Source organism: Bidens hawaiensis, unplaced genomic scaffold (assembly GCF_021521415.1).
Source record: "Bidens hawaiensis isolate Kalapana, Puna unplaced genomic scaffold, B.hawaiensis_p1.1 tig00005028_1, whole genome shotgun sequence".
In the NCBI taxonomy this organism is placed as follows: Eukaryota; Viridiplantae; Streptophyta; class Magnoliopsida; order Asterales; family Asteraceae; genus Bidens; species Bidens hawaiensis.
Genome location: NW_027491319.1, coordinates 1671976 through 1682981, shown reverse-complemented (window position 1 = coordinate 1682981; position 11006 = coordinate 1671976).

Sequence of the window (11006 nt, the reverse complement as noted above, 5' to 3'; positions counted from 1 at the left end):
TTTGACTATTTTGGCTCAAAAAATTTAAGCATCTATTCATACTATTAAAGCAAAATGAGGTTTCCACTTGTCAACATTCTAGCCCCTCCACATCAATGCCATGTCACCAATTGTCTTTCATACTAATGCCAACTCATCCACTATCCTATATTTAAACCTTAACATTTCACCATTTTTTACCCTAAACATTATTTTCTCTCTTTCTCTATTAGCCGGATCTCCTTTCATCCTCTCCCATATTCCGGCGAATCCTAATCTAGATTTGTATTTAATCGTTTTCCGGTAAGTTTCTGTTATATATTAAATTTCCGATTGTTGATATATGTATTTCCGGCAATATTATATTTTCTTCCGGTTATTGTTTCCTCTAACCTTTTTATGTTTCGTTTCATTGTTAACTGATTTTATTAAAATCAGTTTAGGTTGTAAATAAAAAAACGGCGATGTCTATAATATTTGGACGTGTTTACGTTTTTCCGGTAACTATTGCCGGTAAGTTTTTCTGGTTATTATATTTGTTTGAAGTTTTATATTTTCGTGTTTTTTTTTGTTTTACATGTTGTTATTCTAGGTTCTAGATGAAAATTCGGTTCATCCATCGACGGTATCATTATTTCGTTTTTCCGATAAGCTACATTTAAATTATCCGGTTATAAATTATAATTATTGTCTTCCATAATATTAATGTTATAACAAAACTTTATTATTTCAGGTTATTTACCCAATTGATTTACGGAAGATTTCATTTTACTTTGTTAATCAAAATCGGAGATACCATGGTTATTATCATTATTTGTTATTTTCCGGTAAGACATTCAAATTTTCCGGTTAGAAATTAAATATCAAATGTTCCATAATATCAACATTAATATTCTATTTTATAATTTCAGGTCAATGTCCAGACTGATACAAGATCATTTCTCTTTAAATTCTACAAAAAAATCCGAGATACCATGGTCATTCTCACAATTTCGTTTTTCTGGTAACACCTTTAAAATTTACGGTTATTAATTATAATTCAAAAATCCATAATATCAATATTAATTTTAAATTTTATTATTTCAGGTTATTGTCCGACTCATAGTATAATTTCACGGATTGAGCATGACTTTATAAGTAATATTTTTTATATATTGATGTATATTTTCTTTTTTTTTAATATTCATGTATATTCAATTTCATAAAATTTTGTTAAATGTAAATATCATGTATATCAGAGACACCTTGATGTATTTTTTTCCGATGCGTTAATAAATGACTCAATTAAGTATCCCATTAATACAATTTATTTAGTTTGACTTTCCTAAGTTGTTTAAATAACCTAATTAACATGAATATTGTAACATATTTGATTGATTGATTTGTTAGATGAGATTGAGATTTATAGATGGTCAAATTCAAATTCAAATTCAAATTCAAATAACTAATGATGGTCAAACTCATATTTATAGATTTTTTTACTACCATTTATAATATAATTATTGTATTCCAAGTCAAATTTCACCCAAGTCAAATTTAATCAATCTTAACGAATTATAAATTAATTTAAAATCATTTCACCCAAGTCAAATTTAATATGAATTTACCGTAATTGTATATAGTTTTTTATATCATAACTTATTTTGAAATTAATTAGTCATAATTTACATAAGGGATTACTTCATAGAATAGTAACCAAGTTTTAACTTTGTTCCAATTAGGTCACTCATTTTTTTTTTGTTCCAATTAGATCACTTAACCTTCAAATGATGTTTTAATCCTAGGTTTTTTACCTATTTAAGAGGTAAGATGTTGACATATCATTTTTGGTTCTTTTTTCTTTTATATTAAATGCTTATGTGTAATTTATACCTCTTTTAAAAAAAATTAAATAAACAAAATTTAAATTTTATTCTAATATTCTTCTTCTTTCACGTAGCTCTCTTTCTACCAGAACCCAAACCCATATCATTCTCTCCGGCAACCAAACTATCCCCTCCAACGACCCGTACCACTCTGATTTCAATCCATTGCAGTCAAAATCGTCTTAGCTCCACCGCACTTAAACTCTCTTTATGCATAAATACTAATATTGTACTCTGCCAAGAACACCACTGTGCCCCTACAACCGTCGTAGATCTGAGCGCCAAACTTTCTTCTCCCACATCAATCTGTTACACGGATCGACATCTTGAAGGGTTAAAGCATGGACATTTTACAAAACCCGACAATAAAAAGGCTGGCCGGAATTATCGAAGATGGTGCCCGGAGTTTTCGGAGAGGGTGGTCCGAGCCCGGAGTTGGTGCAGAGGGTGAACGTCTTTAATCGAAACACAATTTTTATTTATTTTAAAATTTTAATGTTATTTGACACATCAGCATTTAACATAAAAGAATAAAGGAAAAATGAAAAAAAATGACATGTCAATATATTACCTCTTAAATAGGTAAAAAAACCTATGATTAGAACACAATTTCAAAGTTAAGTGACCTAATTAGAACAAAAAAAAAGAATGAGTGACCTAATTAGAACAAAGTTGAAAGTTGATTACTATTCTATGAAATAATCCCTTTACATAATAATGAGTTCTCTAAAATTAATGGTCCATAATCGATACATAATAATAAGTTGACTAATTTACATTTTACATAAATAAGTAAATGAATGTCTCGAATTTCTCTATGGTATTTCTCTACATTTTTTGTATATGATTTAAATTTGAATTTCTGATTAATGTCCATAATAATGGGTTAACTAACATTTACATGGAATATATATCAACAGGTTTCCTATTTAAACAGTATCTTTATTTGATGAAGTTGTCCTGTTTATATATAAATCATAATTTTATTTGGAATATATATGTTTGACTAACTTATTAATGTCCTGTTTATACTTTCTGACATTTTTGTATATCCAATTGTTTTTCCACATTATATTAATGTGAACAAAAAATTCTAATTCAGATTATGTTAAATTTACACATTATTAAAATTATAGTTTACAATTATGTTATTATTTATATTTTTGTTATAAAATTACAACTTAGCGTTCATACTATTACAAATTCAAATTTCGTTATAAATATTTCAAAGGTACTACTTCCTAAAATAAATCCACGAAACAGAATAAGTCAAATTTTGCATATGATTTAACATTTAATTTATAAGTAATGATCCATAATAATTATTTGACTAACATTTAAATGGAATATAAATTCTCTTTACAATAATAACTTATATACATTTAAATTTTGATTATAGTGATAAGGATGGTTTTCATAAATTACAAAAATATCTCATTCACATTATGTTTACTTTAGACATTATTAAAATTATACTTTACAAGTTCGTTGTTATATATATTTATCTTATAAAATTATATTATAATATTATATTCTAACAAGTTCGTTATTATTTACAATAATTTACAATAGTTGACAAATGTTAGAGATTGGTTTATAATTTACAATATTTACAATAAGCAATTTCAATTTATTTCCCCCAATTCAAATTCAAATTAACTTTCCGGTAATTGTATACATATTTGGTATATGATTTAGACTTTATTTGATAATAATGATAATGAATAATGATTTGATTATAATTTTCAACCTTTATATGAACTTTACGAAAATAAGTTATAGGCTTTTACATTAAAAAATCGAAATTCAAAATTATCTTCCAATATATTTCAATTTTAAATCCAATATTATAATCTCTACAACTACAACGAATTATTTCGTGCTTTCGTTTGAAATATTACCCGGGTTTGAAATATATTGTTAGCTCAAATACTATCATTTAGAACTATATTGAACTATGACCCGTGTTTGAAAAAATTAAGTATATATTTTACAAGTTCTTATGTTTTTGTTTTTATATTTTCAAACGTGTGTAACATGGGCTCTAATCTAGATATCAATAATAACGATTATTTATACCCATAAGGAAAAATTAAGTATATATTTTACAAGTTCTTATGTTATTGTTTTTATACATTTTTTTCGTAAAATAACTATTAATGAACATGGAATGTTTTCTTAATTTATTCATATTATTCCCATAAGGAAAAAGAGTTTACTAAATAATTCGATCAGAAATTCACATCTTCTCAAAATGTGGCATTTAAAGGACAAAATATCACCAAATGTAATGAGGATTGACATTAACTTTTGTAATTATCTCTATATTATTTAGTAAATGAAATTATCTCTATTTTAATTTTTTTCAAATTAACCAATTTGATTTTATTTTTTGTAACCATTTCTAAATTAGTTAGTCAAATTTATATGATGTTACATATATTATGTTTTTAAATATGTTCCACCGTGTGTAACACGGGTATTATCCTAACTTATGTTTAATATGTGTGTTTGTTTAATATGATAGTGAAAAAATGTTAAGATTGATGATCAGTTTGTTGCATTTTTTTTAAAAAAAAATCATCTGAATTTTTAAGACTGTGGTTATAAAGTTATGTTAAATTTTATGACTTTCTAAAATGTTTTCTTATGAAATTTTATGATTGTATATATTTATATGGTAATTGTTACATTCACACATTTTGTTTTTAGTTTTACATAATCCTCTAGATATTAATGTTAACATAAACTCATTATGACATACATTAACATTTTCGTTTCATACTTAATCAGGTTGCATGATTTGCTTTGTATTATGTTACATATATATTATGTTTTAAATATGTTCTACCGCGTGTAACACGAGTACTATCCTAAATCAATATTAGAATCTAATGATATGTTTCTTTTAAGATATTTGAATCACTTGAAGCTTGTTAATGTTAGAAAAGAAAGGGCACATTTGGATTTGGAAAATGAAGTTAGTGAGAAGGTAAAATGGTTGTTAGAGTGTGAAAACTATGAGTCAAATTTTGATGATCTTTTGAACTCTTTGGAATCTGAAGATTAAATTTAAGGTAACACTTATTCAGTAACTTAGTTATATAGTTGATTACTCTAAATTTTTACTTTCATTATTTACTTTGTGTTTTCTGTTTAAGTTATTAGTTTAGTTCATAACTAGAAACTTCCAAAAACGTACAATAAATTTCCATAATCGTTTATTTTGTTTGTCAGGTTGTGAAGGTAATTTGTTTTTTTTTTGTGAAATTTTGAATAAGTTGATGGTTGGTAAATTTGACTTTGACATGTTTAGATCTTCTTTTGGTCTCTCCTTTTTATGTGTATATTTAGTTTGTTTTAGTATTAAGCTTGTATTAAGACAATCTGAATAATCAATAGTTTAGTTACTAAGTTACGTTTATTATGTGTGTTTGCTTAATATGACAGTGAAAAAATATTATGATTTTGATCACCAGCTTGTTGCATTTTTTTAAAAAGCATCTGAATTTCTAAGATTGCGGTTATAAAGTTATGTTAAATTTTATGATTTTCTAAATGTTTTCGTGTGAAATTTTATGATTGTCTATATTTTTATGGTAATAATTACATTCACATATTTTTTTTTAGTTTTACATAATCTTCTAGATATTAGTGCTAACGTTAACTCATTATGACATACATTAACATTAACATTTTAGTTTAATACTTAATCATGTTGGTATGTTAAACATTGGTTGAAATTAGATAATACAGTTTAAAAACTAATCGGGGACTCTGGACAGAAAATTTTGTAGTTCATACTAGGATAATACGGTTAAATATTTTCATGGCTTTGCTAATATAGATAAGTTTGTATAACTATTAACTTTTTATGTAAACAATGTTACTCTCTAATTTTTTGTTTAGGCCATCTTAATGTTAATATATGGTTGTTTATTTATGAAAATTTATGGTTGTCTATATTGATTCTGTTATTTATCTATTTTCAACCCGTGTGTAACACGGGTACTATCCTAGTTTTACATAAACTATCATTTAAGTTTTGCATGTATACTTATGGGGGGGTGGTACATCACTCATAAACTTCGAGGACTAGAATAACAGCTCAGGATCATCGAGGCACACTTATCAAGATATCGATGCATAGAAAATGAGGTTGAAAGTGAGACTGTTGGGGATGCTCTAGATGACATGGTTGTTATTTATACGTGAATATCAGTGCTAACTGACCAACGGGGATCCACGTTGGACCACTGGTGTACTCCCAATTCGTCGTGTGCGACATGTCAAGAAGTGTCAATTAACGGACATCTCATGCACCGTGGTGCATGGTTTGGCAGCTGAGAGAGATGGAAATCCTCCACCCCTTTGACCACCCGCAGTCCGATGGAGAAATGGTAGCTGTCACCAGGGTTACCTATGTATAAATTGTAAAATTAGTCGCTGGACTTTTATGGTTTGATTATTTTGGCTCAAAATTTTAAAGATGTTACATAAACTGTACTCTAAGTTTTGCACGTACGTTTTCCTTTGGGGGGGGGGGGGGGGGGGGGACACCACATTGATCGGTAACTTTTGTTTTTCTAGTTTAGTTACTATAATAAACGTAATGGAAACCGACCAAACGTCTATTTTTTTTAATTCTGATACGCTAACAAATCTGAAAGAAACCGACTGAGTTCGCGCAGACTCACGTCCTTATTTAAAGCCCATGGCCGACAACGCTACCGACCGACCCCCCCACCCCCCCAAATTGTTCGTTGGTCCACCTCAAGTTTTATATTTTTTTTTTGTTTTGTAGTTATGGTACCGTACGGTACTTAATCAAATTGAATGAATTCGTGTCAAGTTACGGCCTCAATGCTCGGGATCGACAACGCTTAGCTTTTACCACCACCCGGGTTTGCCAACCAAATAAACATCGTCTTAAATATTTTGTTTTCTTTTATGCTAATGTTTTTATATGTTAATTTAACGAATTAATTTTTTAGGTTTTAACCCTCAAATTTTACCAGTGGTGTCTATATCATAACGAACCAGCCAATACTTACTGAATTCGTATCGACTCATCGTCGTAACGCTCAAGTTTTACCAACGCCTGGATTTTAACGTTGGAGTTTTGCTAGCTACCTCGGCGCGTTGCACCGGGTAAAAAATCTAGTTACCATTAAAAGTAAACTATCAACAATATATTTTTATATAAAAATAAAATACCAAGAATAAAAACACAAATACCATTGTGTTTGTCTATGATTGTGTTTGATTACCATCTAAAATTCAAAGAAAATCTTGGAAATTCGTTTTACAAAATACGTGAATAATGAAGAGAAATTGTGATGCGTGTTTTAACATTAATGCCCTCATCTTCATTGACTTGACCAAAACATTGTGCATAAAATATTTTTGTGATGCCCTCGATTGTTTTATTTTTGTTAGTATTGTCCATAAGAACTTAAGAAGTACAATACATTATTTTGGGTGATTTTTAACTAGCTATATTGATTTTTATTAATAATCTCAACTATCATCTTTTGGTCATTGTCAGTCTCAACTAACAAATTAGCTTCTAACGGTACCACCTTTTAACGTATTTATTCCCAATGGTCCGCGACTAAAAGAATCCTTATGCCATTGGTTGCAGGTCACCGGAAAACCCTTTTGTTCGAAAAGTCACACTTTTTGCCGGAAAACTAAACTTGAACACACCAACCACCACCACTTGAGCACCACAAACCGATTACGATGATGGTTCTAGGAATGTGGTGACCTCAATAAGTGGGCCTTATACTAGAAAAAGTTTCCTAAAGGTTCGATCCAAGGTTACAATGATGTTTGGGACGAAAATGTTGAGTTTTGCGACAAAAATATGGGTTTTCTGCCAAAAACGGCTATCTGCAACAAATATCGTTAGAATTCTATTAGTTGCGGACCATTGGAAACAAATATGATAAAAGATGAGATTGATATAAGCCAAATCATTAGTTGAGATTGGCAACCACCAAAAAATGATAGTTGAGATTTATTAAAACCAATACCCCTTTTAACTATTACCAAGTTTCATGGTACGCACATGGCTTGTTTTTCAATTGTCAATACCAAATATGTTCCTAATGAAACATATGAGCTTTTGATTGACTGCTACGATGTTGAGTTATTTTTGTTGTACTGAACTTAGTGATATTTAGTTCAGTCTCATTTCATTGTGTATACAAACGATAAACTATGCGATCAATAGATCCCACTTGCTTATTAAAATATTTAAACCCGTTTCTATAAGATTCTTATCCTTGTTGATTTTCCACAACCGGATCTTTTAATATGTCGATCGAAGACTTCGCCGCCTACCTTATTTCTTCAGTAATGGTCTATATTCTTGACTAAATTCCACCAACTATCCCCGAGGGGGGGGGGGGGTGGTTAAAATTGTGGAGATTCTTCTGGACTTGTAACTTGTTCATCGACACGACTTGAACCTTTGTTTGTGTAGCAAGTATATATGCTTTTGTTAATTATATAGTATAATGATATGGAGACAACACGTGACATTAAAAAATATATTGTTTATTATACACAGTAGATATATAAAAGTATAGATATAGATATACAAAAGAGATAAGTAATTAAATATAGCATATTAATAAAAACTTTTTACGTTGGTTCTAAGTATAAAAAAGTTATAATGAAATATTTAGAGATTTTATTAATTAGAACGACAACTTGTTTTGAATTCATTAGGTCTATTAATTTAAATAATCTCAATTATCAGTTTATGGTCATTGTCCGTCCCAACTAACGACATCTTTGCTAATGGTCCCACCTTTTAACATTTTTTTATAACAACGATCCTATAATAGCAGAATCCTAACATCATTAGTATTTTGATGGCGTGTCAATTCTATGTGTCAAATCCCCCTTATGTGGCAAAAACACCCTATCCCCTTTATCATCAGCATTGCGCCACCACCACCACCACCTCCACTATTGTCACACCCCAACCTACGATGACATATGATGGGGCACGAATTGTTGGTTCACAACTCACGAGAAACTATCATACAAATTAAGATGACAATATCACTTTATTAAAATTTTAATCAACTACACATCGTCTCAACTTGTTACAAATAAAATTAAAAACAAATACAAACAATCAAACTAGTTGTCTTTTTTTATTTATAACCTAAAGCCATTCAATGCGATATTCAACCTTCACTTCAAACGATAAGATAACCTGCAATATGCGTACAAAATAGAGTATATTTATCAACACAAGGTTGGATAAGCAATCACCAGTTTCCTACACTAAATATAATATAAGATAAAAACTGCAAACATATACTGTGAGTGTCAAGAAATTAAACAAATGCAAGTAATTTGTGTTAGTTGACCATTGTCTAAGGAATCGGGCTTTGACTACTATGACGATATCAACGAGTATGCTAGAATAAATGGGTATGCTAGAATCATTGATGGACCTCTCTGAATGCTAAAATTAAACAAATAAGCAAATAACAAGTAATCATTTAATCGATCAACACAAAATATTCACAATTGCTAAATGTGTATAGTACGTAATATGTAAAGTATGAATATGTACTCATAAGTCCCCAAAAGGTTTTAAAATCAGTAAAATAGAGGAGTGATTACTCACCTTAATGATTGATAAGCTAAAACAAATAAATTAAGAATAATAAATCGAAGCTTGAACTTTAACGCGCTGATTGATCCGACACGATCTGACTTGGAACTTTGAGACAGTAAATTATAATTAAAAATGAGAATAATACAATTAGAATAAGATGATACGGACATGTAAAACTGTAGTTATAAAATTTTTAAGAATTAAACGAGTTGGTACTGTTCAGAATCCAAACTTCGAGTCAGGAGTCGGGTTCTGATCAGTACACTCAAAATTTAATGGTGAATAATAAGTCTTCTGGACCGAAAGCTATTTCCGATTAGAAGATAGAGAAATCAATAAGTCAATTATGTTTGACTAGAATACACTTAACGGGGCGGGATCAAATTGAACACCAAGACTCCCTCAATCAGTAATTTTGATTGAGGGCTTTTGTTAATTTGATGAAAATACATGTTTTTATCACAAGACAATTTACACGGAAAAATTAAGGAACAATGAGATAAACGAGGTCAAAGAGTCTTGAAGCTTGAAAGTCAACGGAGGCTTGAATAATTGTCACACCCTCAAAATCCACTAACGGAGTTTTACCGTCAGAGGGTGTGAACTGGCAGGATCGGAATCATTAGTTATAATCAAACCAAAGAAAAACGTTTAAATGTAAGTAAGTGCGGAAGCGTAAAACCTTAATTCAAAAGTTGCGTCACGCAGGACGACTTAAAACCAAATGTAACTGTTAAAATTAAGTTTGCAGAATAAAGATGTTTTCAATTAATGCATGCTCCTAAACCGCGCGCCCGCCTCGGCTACCTGAGAATAACATACTAAAAGTGTCAACACAAGGTTGGTGAGTTCACAAGTTAAATAAGATAAATCGTTTAGCGTTTTGCGTAACCTCGTTACGGCGTTTCAGTGTTGCGTAACCCCGTTACGACGTTTAAGTGTTGCGTAACCTCGTTACGACGTTTAAGTGTTGCGTAACCTCGTTACGACGTTTAAGTGTTTTGCATTACCAGATAGTGTTATGTCAAATTATATATCGATAGGTAGCTAATCTATACAACAAGTATCGCTAAGTGGTTCGCGACCGAAGCTGACTGTTTATCAAGTGCCCGTCACCAGGTCAATCCAGACCATGGTAAGTGTTAGCCAAAATTACACCCACTCAACCTCCAGTTGAGCTTAGCGTCGGGTGGGGTTTGTCAAACCCAGTAGTACTACTCAACAGTGACTCGCTATTCCAAATATTAACCGGTCCGATGTGTGGGACTTCAAATGTTACGTTTGCCGCTTAGCCTTTACAAGTGATATATAATTTATAACAAAATCTTAAATATGCGTTTATCTCAGAAAATGCGTTTATCGGAGTATGTTATCTCCCCCAAGTGAAAAACGTTTGAAAACAGTTCAAAGAGCGGGGTAAGTGAAACTCACTGTTTGCGAAGAATATCCCGATCTAGATCACCAAGTGATGTGCGTCGTAGAAACTCTCTAGCGTTCTAAATAACAAAGAGATTTTC